At 31.6% G+C, this 12,012-nt stretch overlaps 1 pseudogene; it reads left to right on the forward strand.

Moving 5' to 3' along the window:
* Positions 1–7,521: 7,521 nt before the first annotated feature.
* LOC120125213 lies at positions 7,522–9,274 on the forward strand (annotated as a pseudogene).
* Positions 9,275–12,012: the final 2,738 nt, after the last annotated feature.

Consider the following 12,012-nt stretch of genomic DNA (forward strand, 5'->3'; position numbering starts at 1 on the left):
ATGTCTGCACATTTGAGTTTGAATTTGAGAACATGCAGGGAGTCTGGAATTGAATTTCAATAAATAAATCGATGAATTTGCCTCGATATTTTTCGAGCGATTACTAAAAATCATTTTACATAGGTATACCAGTCTGTAACTAAAAGAGAAAAGTAAAAATACATATAATTTTTCAATGATTACACAAACGTCTTTCAATGTAAAAAGCCTAACATAACATGTTGAGACTTAAGAGTACAGCTCCGTTAGCCTTCATACGCAAATGCATGGGTAAGAACATTTTCTTCTCCTGAAAATTTACAAAATAGTTACTATTGAAAAAACAAAACGAGATATTAACACTCATGAGAATAAATAATACCAAATAAGTTAACAAAGAAAGAATCAAGTAAATTATTAAATTGACCACTTTTCTTTTATGCTTGATGAATTACAAATAGGAATGCCTAGTTAAGATACATTGTCTAACATAGAGGGCAATTAGACACTGATATGTATGTGTAATCACATATCTGTAGTTAGGTATCCTGATTGCTTTTGATCTTTAGTGCATTAAATTCTCATTTTAGACTCATCTAACCATCATAGATCATTTCCAATCTCCTTTGATCGATTTAGACACCGAATTAGACTTTAATAACATTAGGTATCAATACCAAAGAAATGTATTAATACTCATCCTTAGGGTATCGGCACTCTTGGACGGTACCAAAACAAAACATGTTGGAATCTAACTTTTGATCTCGACAACGATATTTCAAGTCTAGTATCGATATCGAAAAGTCAATATTGATGTCTTTTTTATAGGTATTGATGCTTCTTGAATGGGAAACCATACTAATTGAACACTTTACCTAGATTTTTACTCTAATTTTATACGATATTGATACCATATGAAAAATATCGATACTAAAACCCAAAAATAACTATTTCAAGCTCGAAAATCTCTTCCAGTGCCCATATAAACATTCAGTCTAAGGTCTTTGTATATTATTAAGACTTATAGGGGTAGCATAAGGACACATAACGTCATTTTTATGCATGTTTTTCAATACATTCATCAATTTGATCATAGAACCTGTTTGACGCTCAAAACACTCGATAAACATCATACCAACAAACAAAGCATCATATTTATGAAGTTCAAAAAACATTTCAAAGATAAGGATGATGATAATGGAAAAAGCATTCCAAAAAGCATTTCATATGTATGTATATCTCCAAGCCCGAAAGGAATGTGAGAGAGGGTGAAAAGCTGTCATATTTTCCCCTTGATTCCAACGTTGGATGAGAGAAAATTATGGAAAAATCTAACTTGATTTTCCTCAATGGCCAAATAAGACCAATTTCTTCTAACGAGTTAAGCTATACTCTCAAATAGAACTACATACATCTCAGGTCCACTCTCATAATTTAGAAGAAAAAAACCCTTCAAAATTTGAAACCAAAGTACATTTTATAGTAGGACTACTCAACGCATTTTCTCATGGCTGCAATTTGATACTATCCATTGAGTATCTATACTCATGAGCCAATATCGATACCTGATCATATAATTGTGGTTCTTCAAGCCAAATTAGAGAATTTCATACTTATGAAGTCAAAAGTCAGCTTCAATCATCACCAAATGACTTAATCATATGCTTCAGTCACATCTCAAGAACGTTTCATATATTAAAACACAACTGCATATAGAATTTTACATACAAAAAACACACTGAATACATTGAAATATCAAAATTTTACTCCAGTAAGTCACTAAATGACTTAATCATGTCACAATTCTTGCTTGCATAAATGCCTAAACTCAACAATCATGACATATCATATAGCATTTGTGTACATTGATTATCAAAATAACATCCATTAGGGCAAAAATTTTAAAATCTTAGTGAGAGAAGCTCACTAAAAAAAAGGTGTTTTCTCCACCGTCTGTTGCCCGTGTCTGCTGCCGCCGTCCGCCGTATGCCGCCGCCGTCAGCCGTTCCCGCCATACTTACAAAACTTGAATTCTGGTCGGTTACTTGTTATGCTATTATTTCAGATGATATGTTCTTGAATCTGATATACAATTATCGAGTTACACAAACAGAAAATGAATAGACTTAAAATCTTAAAAACTATTCACTAAGAGGAGGTATAAGAACCGAGCTGAGGAGGGCAAAGAACAAGTTTGCGCTATGTAATTATCATTAACATGATCAAAGGCACTTTTCAGCCCACATGAACCAAGGTAAACCTCAGCCTGCTTTGACAAATCATATCGTTTATATACCTATTTAGAAAACTCAGAACACCTTTTTAACTTTAGCCAACAGGTTACAGGTAAAGTCAGATAAATTAATTAGGAAAGCCCGCAAAAAGTAACAGTAAGAACAATAAAATCTAACATTCGAATGCAATGTCGTGTTTGGTTATTTCATCAAGGTAAAGAAACCTCAAAAAAGAGAGAAAAAACACCACTAAAAAATATAAACATCTCAAAAGCCCACCATTCAAGTCCGTTATTCGTTTCCGGACAAAAACATGAAAATGAAGAGTGATGAATGAACCCAAGGAAAAGCCAAAATAAGTAATGACCATTGCACATACTTACATTTGCATTTGCATTTGCATTTGCATGTCTAAATACGCATACGTATATTCGTGTTAAATTGAAGGGAAGAATTAGTTACCAAAATATTACTGTACGAGGAATTCTAAAGTGAAACAACTCTTTGACATTGTTGAAAACATATTATGGGGTGAGAATAAGGGTGTAAACGAGCCGAGTCGAGCTCGAATATTGCTGAGTTCGACTCGACTCGAAAATTCGCGAGCTTAAAATTTTTAAGCTCGACTCGAACTCGAAATCCTGAATTAAAGCTCGTGAGCATCTCGAAAAGGCTCGAAATGAAGAAAAAAAATCTTAAACTTAACTAGATTGAAGCCTCAAACTCAAACTCGAACCTGAATCTTAAATACATAAAAGTCTTACTCTATTTTTTAAAAAAATCAACACATAAATGTTAATATTATTAATAATTTATTTAAAAAAAATAAAATCTTAGGATGCGTTTGGTTCACGGAATGTAAGATTACCAGTGGGAATAAAAGATTACCAGGGAATAGATTACTGGGAATGTTGTATTTTGTGTTTGGTTGGTTTAGCAAGAATGTAAGATTACCGTATTTGGTTAAAGGAATAAAAGATTATTGGAATGTATATTTGACCAATTTATCCTTATTATATATTTGTATAATATTACAAATTGTAAAATATTTATATATTTTCTTTAAAAAATTAAATTCATAATATTTATATAATTTTTTTACAAAATTAAAAATATAAAAAAGGTTTAATGAAAGGGTAAAAAAAAATTTAACCCCTGAATTTCAAATAAAATTTTAATTATAGATTTTTTTTTGTAAATTTAAAATAATTTAAGGATAAATTTGTAATTTAACCTTCGTAGAATTTTTATTATTCAATGACAGAAGAATGATATTTTTGAAAAAAATAAAAATTTAAGGGCATTTTAGTCCAAAACGCCGGTAATGTTACAATACCTAAGAGAAGAGAGGTAATGACATTCCCGGTAATATACCCAAAAAATCTACTATTGGTAATAAAACATTACCGGGAATGAGATTCCCGGCCAACCAAACATGGGGATGTGGGATTCCCATCCCATGGGAATCCCACAATACTTGAACCAAACATCCCCTTAATATATTATATTTTCGAGCTGCTCACGAGCTTTTCGAGTTGAGTATTAAGTAGCTCCTTTCGGCTCGTTAAGAATTCGAGTCGAATTCATTCGATCCGAGTATTTATCGAGCTTTGACCTAGTCGATTTCGAGTAGCTCATGATCTGTCTCGTCTCATTTACAACCCTAGGTGGGAATATTGGTTAAAAGAAGAAGTAAACCCGGAAAGATTTTTTAAATGAAAAGAAATAAAAAGAGAAATTGACTAACAAAACCAAACAAATTCATGAATATATTGAAAGACAAATCATCATCAAAGAGAAAAAATTCATGAATATTCATGAAAATTATGCTTGATTTTTTTATATTCTTTAAGTTTCAAAAAAGAACCTCTTCAACTATTTGTCGCTGTAGTCTCATTGGTGAAGCATCCCAGTTGGTTGCGTCTCTTCCGAGAAAAGTTGATTCCAGAAACTAAATTTACATTTTTAATGAGGATTCTCCAGTTATGGCACAAGTTATGCCAGTTAGGTAAAAATAACATAACATTTCAATGATTTATACAAGTACTTAACATAGAAGATACATACATGATTATTTCACTTGCAAATATTTTTTACTAAAACTCTGCAATTATACAATCACATTCAAGAATTACATTGGAGTCCACCTATTCATATGACCAAATAACATCTTCAACACTAGCACAAATACGACACTGGTCATAGCAAATGAAACAAATTCTTCAGGGGGTAAGGAACAAAATTTTCACGAGTTAATATCATCAACATCAAAGGCACTTTTGGAATAGGCAGCACATTTCGACCCACATGAACCCAGGAAAACCTCAACCTGCTTGATAAACAAAATCCTTTATGTTAAGACAAATTAGAAAACCTTTTAGAGTACTACAAGCACCCGTATGTGGATCTTTAGTCAACAGTTAAAGTCAAACAAACTAGCAAAACCGGCAAAAAGATAACAGGAACCAAGAACTATTAAGAACAATAAATTCTAACATTTGAATGGAACGAAGAATCGATTATTTCATCAAAGTATAGTGAACCAAAATTTGAAAAACGGGTCATAAAAGAAAAAAAATACCCACTTTGCATTTGCCTTAAAACGACAAAATTCCTGATAATAATATAGAAATCTCAAATGACCACCGTTCAAGTGTTTCTAAGCAAAAATGAATATGATAGGAAAAGCCAAAATCAGTAATGACCATTAATACACATACATACATGTTGGGTGCGAGTGTGTATTCATGTTACCAAAGCCAAAATTTAACTTTTTTCCAACAACATAATTCGGTACCAAACTTTGGGCGTAATAGGGTGTTGCAACATTCTTTCCTCGTAATTCACTATCAAATTCAATTATAATTTTAGTGTTGAGACATATTAATTATAATGATTTTTAATCGTACTCAATTTAAAACGATCAATAACGACTTTAAATTTGACAAAGGTCCAATAACGATCGAACCACCTAAAAATGATTTTGACAATAGCCAAATAACAATGTGAACACCAACATTAAGGGTAGGACCCAAGGTATTATCATAAACTTCAAAGGTACTAATGAAATAGCAGCACTTTTTAGCCAACGTAAACCAAGGTAAACCTCAGCCTGCTTTGACAAACCTTGTACATTATATACCTGTTAAAAATAATACATTTTTAAAAATATTCTAAACCTATATTTTTTGATTAACTAGGATAAGTACAAGATATATCTATTCAAAGATAACTCTCAATCATTTGACATTGAACGCTCACACCCCTGACATTTTGGTATTTGAACTGAAACCTTAAAAAATAACAACAATCCCTTTACACCGAAATCGCTTGATTCGTGCCAAGTCCCATTATTTGTGTCTGATATTGACTATGCACATAGTTTTAGAAGATATATTTGACCAAATTATCCTTACAAGGTGATTGATAGATTTGACAGATTTGTTTTGATATATATAACATAGTGAGATATAAGGGTAAAAAGAAAATACTCCCTTCGTCCCATAATTTGTGTCTGATATTGACTAAGCACATAGTTTTAGCGTTATATTTGACCAAGGAAATGACAAAATTATCCTAAAAGGTGATTAATAGATTTGACAGATTTGTTTTGGTAAGAGTAAAAGAGTGTGACATATAAGGGAAAAAAAGAAATATAAATGTTGTTGTTTGTTGACTTTCTATGAATGAGTCAATTTTAAAAACCAAAAGAAGCACATTTAGTGGGACGGAAAGAGTATAAATGTTATTGTTTGTTGACTTTTATAATAGGACACTTTGAATGAAATATTCTAAAAATCAAAAGAGATATTTTAATAGGACGGAGGGAGTATAACTTTTAAATGCAATGAAATATTGAATATTTCATCAAAGGTAAAACAAACCCATAATTGAAAAATGAATAAAAAAATATAATTTATCATTTTATAGTCTGTGATGCAATTTTAAATTTTTGTAAGTAGTTTTTTTAATATTTCTAAAGTAAAATAATGAAGGTCGACTGGTATGTGAAGTCCTCAAACATTTTTTTTTTGGAAAAAAAATTAATATGACTTTTAAATTCTTTTGCACTCAATATAATTTTTAAATTGTGAAAAAAATAATTTGATCATTTGACCAATGAAATCGTACGTTTATTATTATGATGTTAATGTGACAGTTTATAGTATTATATGATGGTCCACGACGTTGATGTAGTGATCCATGATGAATGATAATGTGACAAAAAGACTAAATTGGCTTTTTTGGTTGAATTTGAGAGACAAATTCAATTTTTAAAATATGAGTGTTTATTTATTTTTTAAAAATAAATTCAAAATATAAACATAATAAAGTATTAAAAATTAAATATTAAAAATATTGTAAATAAAAATTAAATTACAAAAAAATGCTAAAAATACTATTAGATTTTTAAAAATAAAAATATACCACAAGCTATAAATTAAAAAATTATAAATTATTAAAAAATTAAAATGTTTAAAAATATATATTATACATAAAATACACATATAACTTAATCATATTCATATTGTCTAGTTAACAAAGTTAATATGCATTTATTTTGATATACATATTAATCATCACTATAGATTCATACACTTTTATATTATACATATACACAAACTCAACAAGATTTCATTATCATAAAGTTATATCATCAGCATTTATACAAATTATTTTTATTAAATTAGTTGAAGCTTACAAATTTGTATCAAAATATAATTAAGAAACATCGAAAACTACTCACATTAATAAACAAATCTAATCATATTTTGAATAATTCTGAGAACTACTCGCAAAATCTTATATATTATATACTGAATTAATTTCGAGTTGACTCATAACATCAATTCAATACAAAATTTAAGTTAATATAGATTATAGTGTTTAGTAGGTTAATGTTATTGAAGTTGAGGGCTACTGCCATACCGTTGGATTTCTTTAATGTTTAGTGCGATAACAATTAATTCATACTGTATCTATTAGAGATATTATAAAAGAATAAAATTAAATTATATCAAATTAAATAATCAGTTTTCAAATTTCATTATAATTGAGTGACTAAACCAAAATTAGACCTATGTTAAAAAGCAAAAGAAAACATAACATGTACGTATAAACTTGATTCTAATATAATGGGCCGATGGACCTAATGTGTGGCCCATCTGGCTACAAAATGGGTTCAACCTTTAATTGAACCAGCATTTGACTGCCACGTGGAACCCAACGACACGTCGGTGGCTTATGAAACACGGAATTGGAAAAAGAATAGAATCGTCGACTGATGAGTTGACGGACCATACAGAGAAAAAACTGTTCTCTGTTGCGTCTATATCTACCTCTGACTTCAACACTAATCTTTGAATTAGGAAAAACGAAAGCTCGTGGAAATCGCCAGCTTGATCATCTGTTCCAGGTAAATTTTTACGTTCGATTTTTTTTGTTTATCTTTTGATAGTTATCCATAGAACTTTTGATAATCTGTTCTGGGTTTTTTTTGTGTCATGCAAGATTTTGTATCTGATTGTGATGGTTTATTCTTGTGTTAGGAATTCCGATAGCGTTTACTGAAAATCGGGAAGGCAAGGAGATGGGATCTGAACAACGAAAGGCTGTGACTATTAATGTAACCGGATTTAAGAAATTTCAAGGGGTTGACGAAAATCCGACGGAAACTATAGTTACTAATCTGAGGAGCTTCGTTCAAAGCAAAGGGTTGTTGCCTGCCGGTGTTACTTTAGGGAGTTGCACGTTCTCGAACGGCTGGTGATGGTGCTCTTCCCGTGCTTTACAAGGTCCTGGAATCAGGCACCACAAAAATGAACGTGTTGTTTGGGTCAGTTTTATATTGTTCAGCTTTTATGTCTTGCTCCTTTAGCTGTTTAGATGTGGAATTTGTCTGAAATTCACGTTTTAGAATTGTTTAGTGGTGTTGATACAACCGGCAGCTTGACAATTTTCGGTTTAACCTTTCGAACTTAAATTCGACTTGGGGCGATGGGTAAAACTGTAACAGGATATGTTCGGTTGTCTCCAGTTATCCTTTTTCCATCTTATTTTGCTCTGAGTGCCCTCTGCAGTTAATCAAGATGGTTTATCATCCATACCCAATAACTCTTGGTCACAGAGGAGATATGCCGAGTACATGCTATTGTTCTTTGAAACAACATCTGATGATCTAACAGACCTTAATTATATTGTTTCTTTAGCTTCACTTGGGGGTTGACGGTGGAGCGGAGAAATTCGCCCTTGAACGGCAGGCTGTAAACGAGGCTACTTTCTTTTGTCCCGATGAACTAGGATGGCAACCTATGGTGAATGCACTTCTTTTAATCTTAGCAAGCTTTTCTCTACTATTCCATTAGTGTATAAATACATGTGTTTATTCTTTCTGATCGGTGTTTCCAGCAACAACCCATTGTTGCCGAAGATGGAGAAATTCCCCGGAAACGAGAGGTACTTTGCTATCTTCCTCTACGTATCAAAGAATTTAATCGTTTGGTTTTGATTGCAGCCGAATGTTTAGCACCATTGATGCATATCCGGAAGTAGTCATGCATCCCTACATATCATTTAGTTTGCTGCATTTCTTTCTTTTTCATGTGTTAGATATCGGCTATCCCCTTTCCCTTTCAGAAACTGTGATTAACATATTTGAGTCTTTTGGTTCTTGAAGACGACTTGTTCGATTGAAGCAATTCTCAAGTTCTTAAAGGACAAGGGCTATGATGCGAGGATATCGAACGATGCGGGCCTTTTCGTATGCAATTATGTGTACTATCACTCCCTCCGGTTCGCGGAACAGAAGGGTCACAAGTCATTATTTGTTCATGTTCCCCTCTTCTCGACAATCAATGAAGAGAAAGAGATGCAATTTGTAGCTTCTCTTTTGGAGGCCATTGCATCAACCTGCTAGTATAAAAACCAGTTATGGTGTACGCCTACCCTGATTTTCGACGAGGCGAAATAATATGATTATGCTTATATCTTAAAGTAAACAAATTATAAGACTTTGGAAACATTGCTTCACCTTTGAATTTTCTTTCTTGAATTGTATCTGATATGTGGGGTTTTGTGCAACGAAAATAGTAACATTTGAACTTCAAAGATTGGAAAAGTATACGATGTTATAATCGGCAAGTAGGCATTTTCATCTTGACATTTTGTTATTTTGGTCGGTCGATTGATGTTAATGTTTTTAGACCTTAATTAGTCAAAGAGCGAAAGTCGATTAAGTATCAAATAATAATCTTATCTATAGAAATATAGTGAAAATAATTTAGAAGAATTTCCCCCTTCTATTTAAGGGTCTGACTGTAGTGACTTGTTTGTAGGATGGTATATATTATGGTTTAAGGTTTAGAGTTTAGAAACGGTTTATGGTTTAAGATTTAAGTTTAGAAACGGCCTATGGTTTAAGGTTCAGGTTCAGAGTTTAAGAACGGGCAAAAATGGAGGATCTTAGATCAGTATATATATTGATTGGATCGAGTTCCGAAGTTAAATGGGTTGCCACAATTCATATATTCTGATTCTTATTTTGTTGGTAGTTGTTAAAGTGCAATAGTAATCTTTTAGAAAAGGTCTGCCTAGTAACTTTTAACTTTTGTTACACGAGAATCCTAACGAATTTAGTGGTTAAGAGATTATTTTTATTTCTTGAGGTTTTGAATTCGAGCACGCATCTGTAGAGGTGTATAAACGTTCATTGTCAAATGATTGAGAATCTTTCGAATAGATATTATCTTGTATTCACCCAAACTAATAAAAAAATTAATTATTATACGAGTATATTTTCTTTATGAATTTCTCCTGCTATTGTTTTCTTCCAGAGTTTCAACACTTTCGCCATTTTCAGGTTTGTCATCTCCTTAGTCCTTGCTAAGGGTATACAATACCATGTTATGCCTGTCTGAATGTGGGAAAATACACCAGAAAACAAGATGTGGCTGTGAAGAGATCGGTTTTAGTGCTTGAAATAGATGAAAATGCAAGGACCACTGACACAGATTCATTAATGGTTCATATATAAAATATTAACTCGGAATCATAACCCAAAATTCCAAATATGTATAATATATTAATATTATTTTATTTCAAATCGAATTAAATGCAGACATTAACAAAAAGGGAAGAAGAAAATGGAAAGTTGGTTTGCTTGAAGAACCACAAACTTGTAAGAAAAAGTTTGGGTTTCAGCTGCCCTGTTCGGCTATGTGACAAAGTACGTGACCTGTGGTTTAATAATATAAAAATAAAAACAAATGTCATCCATTCATTTAACTCCATGGGATCAGCCATGTTTGCGTGGTGGTTTTTATCACAACATGTCGATGCTTACAAGACAAAATAAAAACAGATCATATGAACTGGTTTTATGAATCTGTCATCATTCGAATATTTATCGAAATCGAATAACATTACCGAGATTCGAATTTCCTACCTATTGATCGAGTTGAATTCCCAAATGAATTCCGAGATCAGTTATCCATTAAATGATGTTATATTTTTGGATTGAGGGTATGAATAAATCATAAATGCAGAAAAAGAGTTTGGATTCTGCATCTGACATTTTAATATTCTCAGAATTTATGAGCTCAGAGATTAAAAGCATTCCACAGGGTTCTGGTTAGTCACGAGAGGGCTGCTCTACGAACACATTATAATGATAATATGATCCCCACACTTTCCTTCTCCTTTCACCCTTAAACTTAAGGTCACGCATGGAAGCGTGATGTGATGACTTATTTTAAGCTCACATTTACAGATCATGGTGATTCATGTGCATTTTCAGCTCTTAAAATATCTTGGTTCAATTTTTTTAGGTACAAAGGATACTACAATATAAGAACAAATGATTGTACAAGTTAATAATGTATCTTTCGGATTATTATTATTATTATTATTATTATTATTATTATTATTATTATTATTATTATTACATGTGAAAGTAGAGCTTAAAATTGGATAAAATGATAAGAAATTTGATGTTCTTTAAATAAATTTCAATTTTGATGATAGAGAAAATCAGTGTTGAGAGAATTTTCTCCTATTTGATGTTTGTCTTAAGCCAACTCTGAAACAATAGAACTTAAAGTGACTTTTTGATACCGAGAGACTTTAAATTCAATATAAGAGGGATGGAGGGTGCTGGTAAAAATGGTAGCAAGTCAAGTTGAGTCGGATATTTGGTCAACTCGATTAGAGAAATATGTACATTCCATTTGAACTTGACCCAAGAAACATATTCCCTTTAGCTAAACTCACCCAACCCAAATTTTGAGATAAAAAATTGCATCCAACATAACCTGATCCGATATAAATATATAAAAAAATTATGTTTTTTTAGTGAAATAAGAACTTAATTAAAAAGTTATCTGAGTGGAGTATTATAACAATTATCCCTACATTTTTAGAAGAGAATTATATTATACTCCATGTAAGAATTTTTTTTACTCTAAACTTAAATCTGACCCAACTCGATCTCACCCTTTATAAAAAAAAATCCGACCTTATCAAATTAAATCAGGTTAAAATTCTTCAAAATCAACTTGAACTAAACTATCTTAGTTGTTAAAAGGATTGTTATCCCTAGAAGTCTCATGTTTGGGCACATGAATGCTACATTATAATTTCACCTCAGTCTAATAAAAGAGTTATTCAAATTCAGATTAAATTATCATCCTTAGGTGTATGGTCCAAATGTGGACAATAGAGAACATTGAACTTGCAAAACCTAATTTACACGTGTACTCACAGTGTAAAGACATAATAACATAATTTGTGGTACTCTCACTTG

Source organism: Hibiscus syriacus, unplaced genomic scaffold (assembly GCF_006381635.1).
Source record: "Hibiscus syriacus cultivar Baekdansim isolate YM2019G1 unplaced genomic scaffold, ASM638163v2 tig00110430_pilon, whole genome shotgun sequence".
In the NCBI taxonomy this organism is placed as follows: domain Eukaryota; kingdom Viridiplantae; phylum Streptophyta; class Magnoliopsida; order Malvales; family Malvaceae; genus Hibiscus; species Hibiscus syriacus.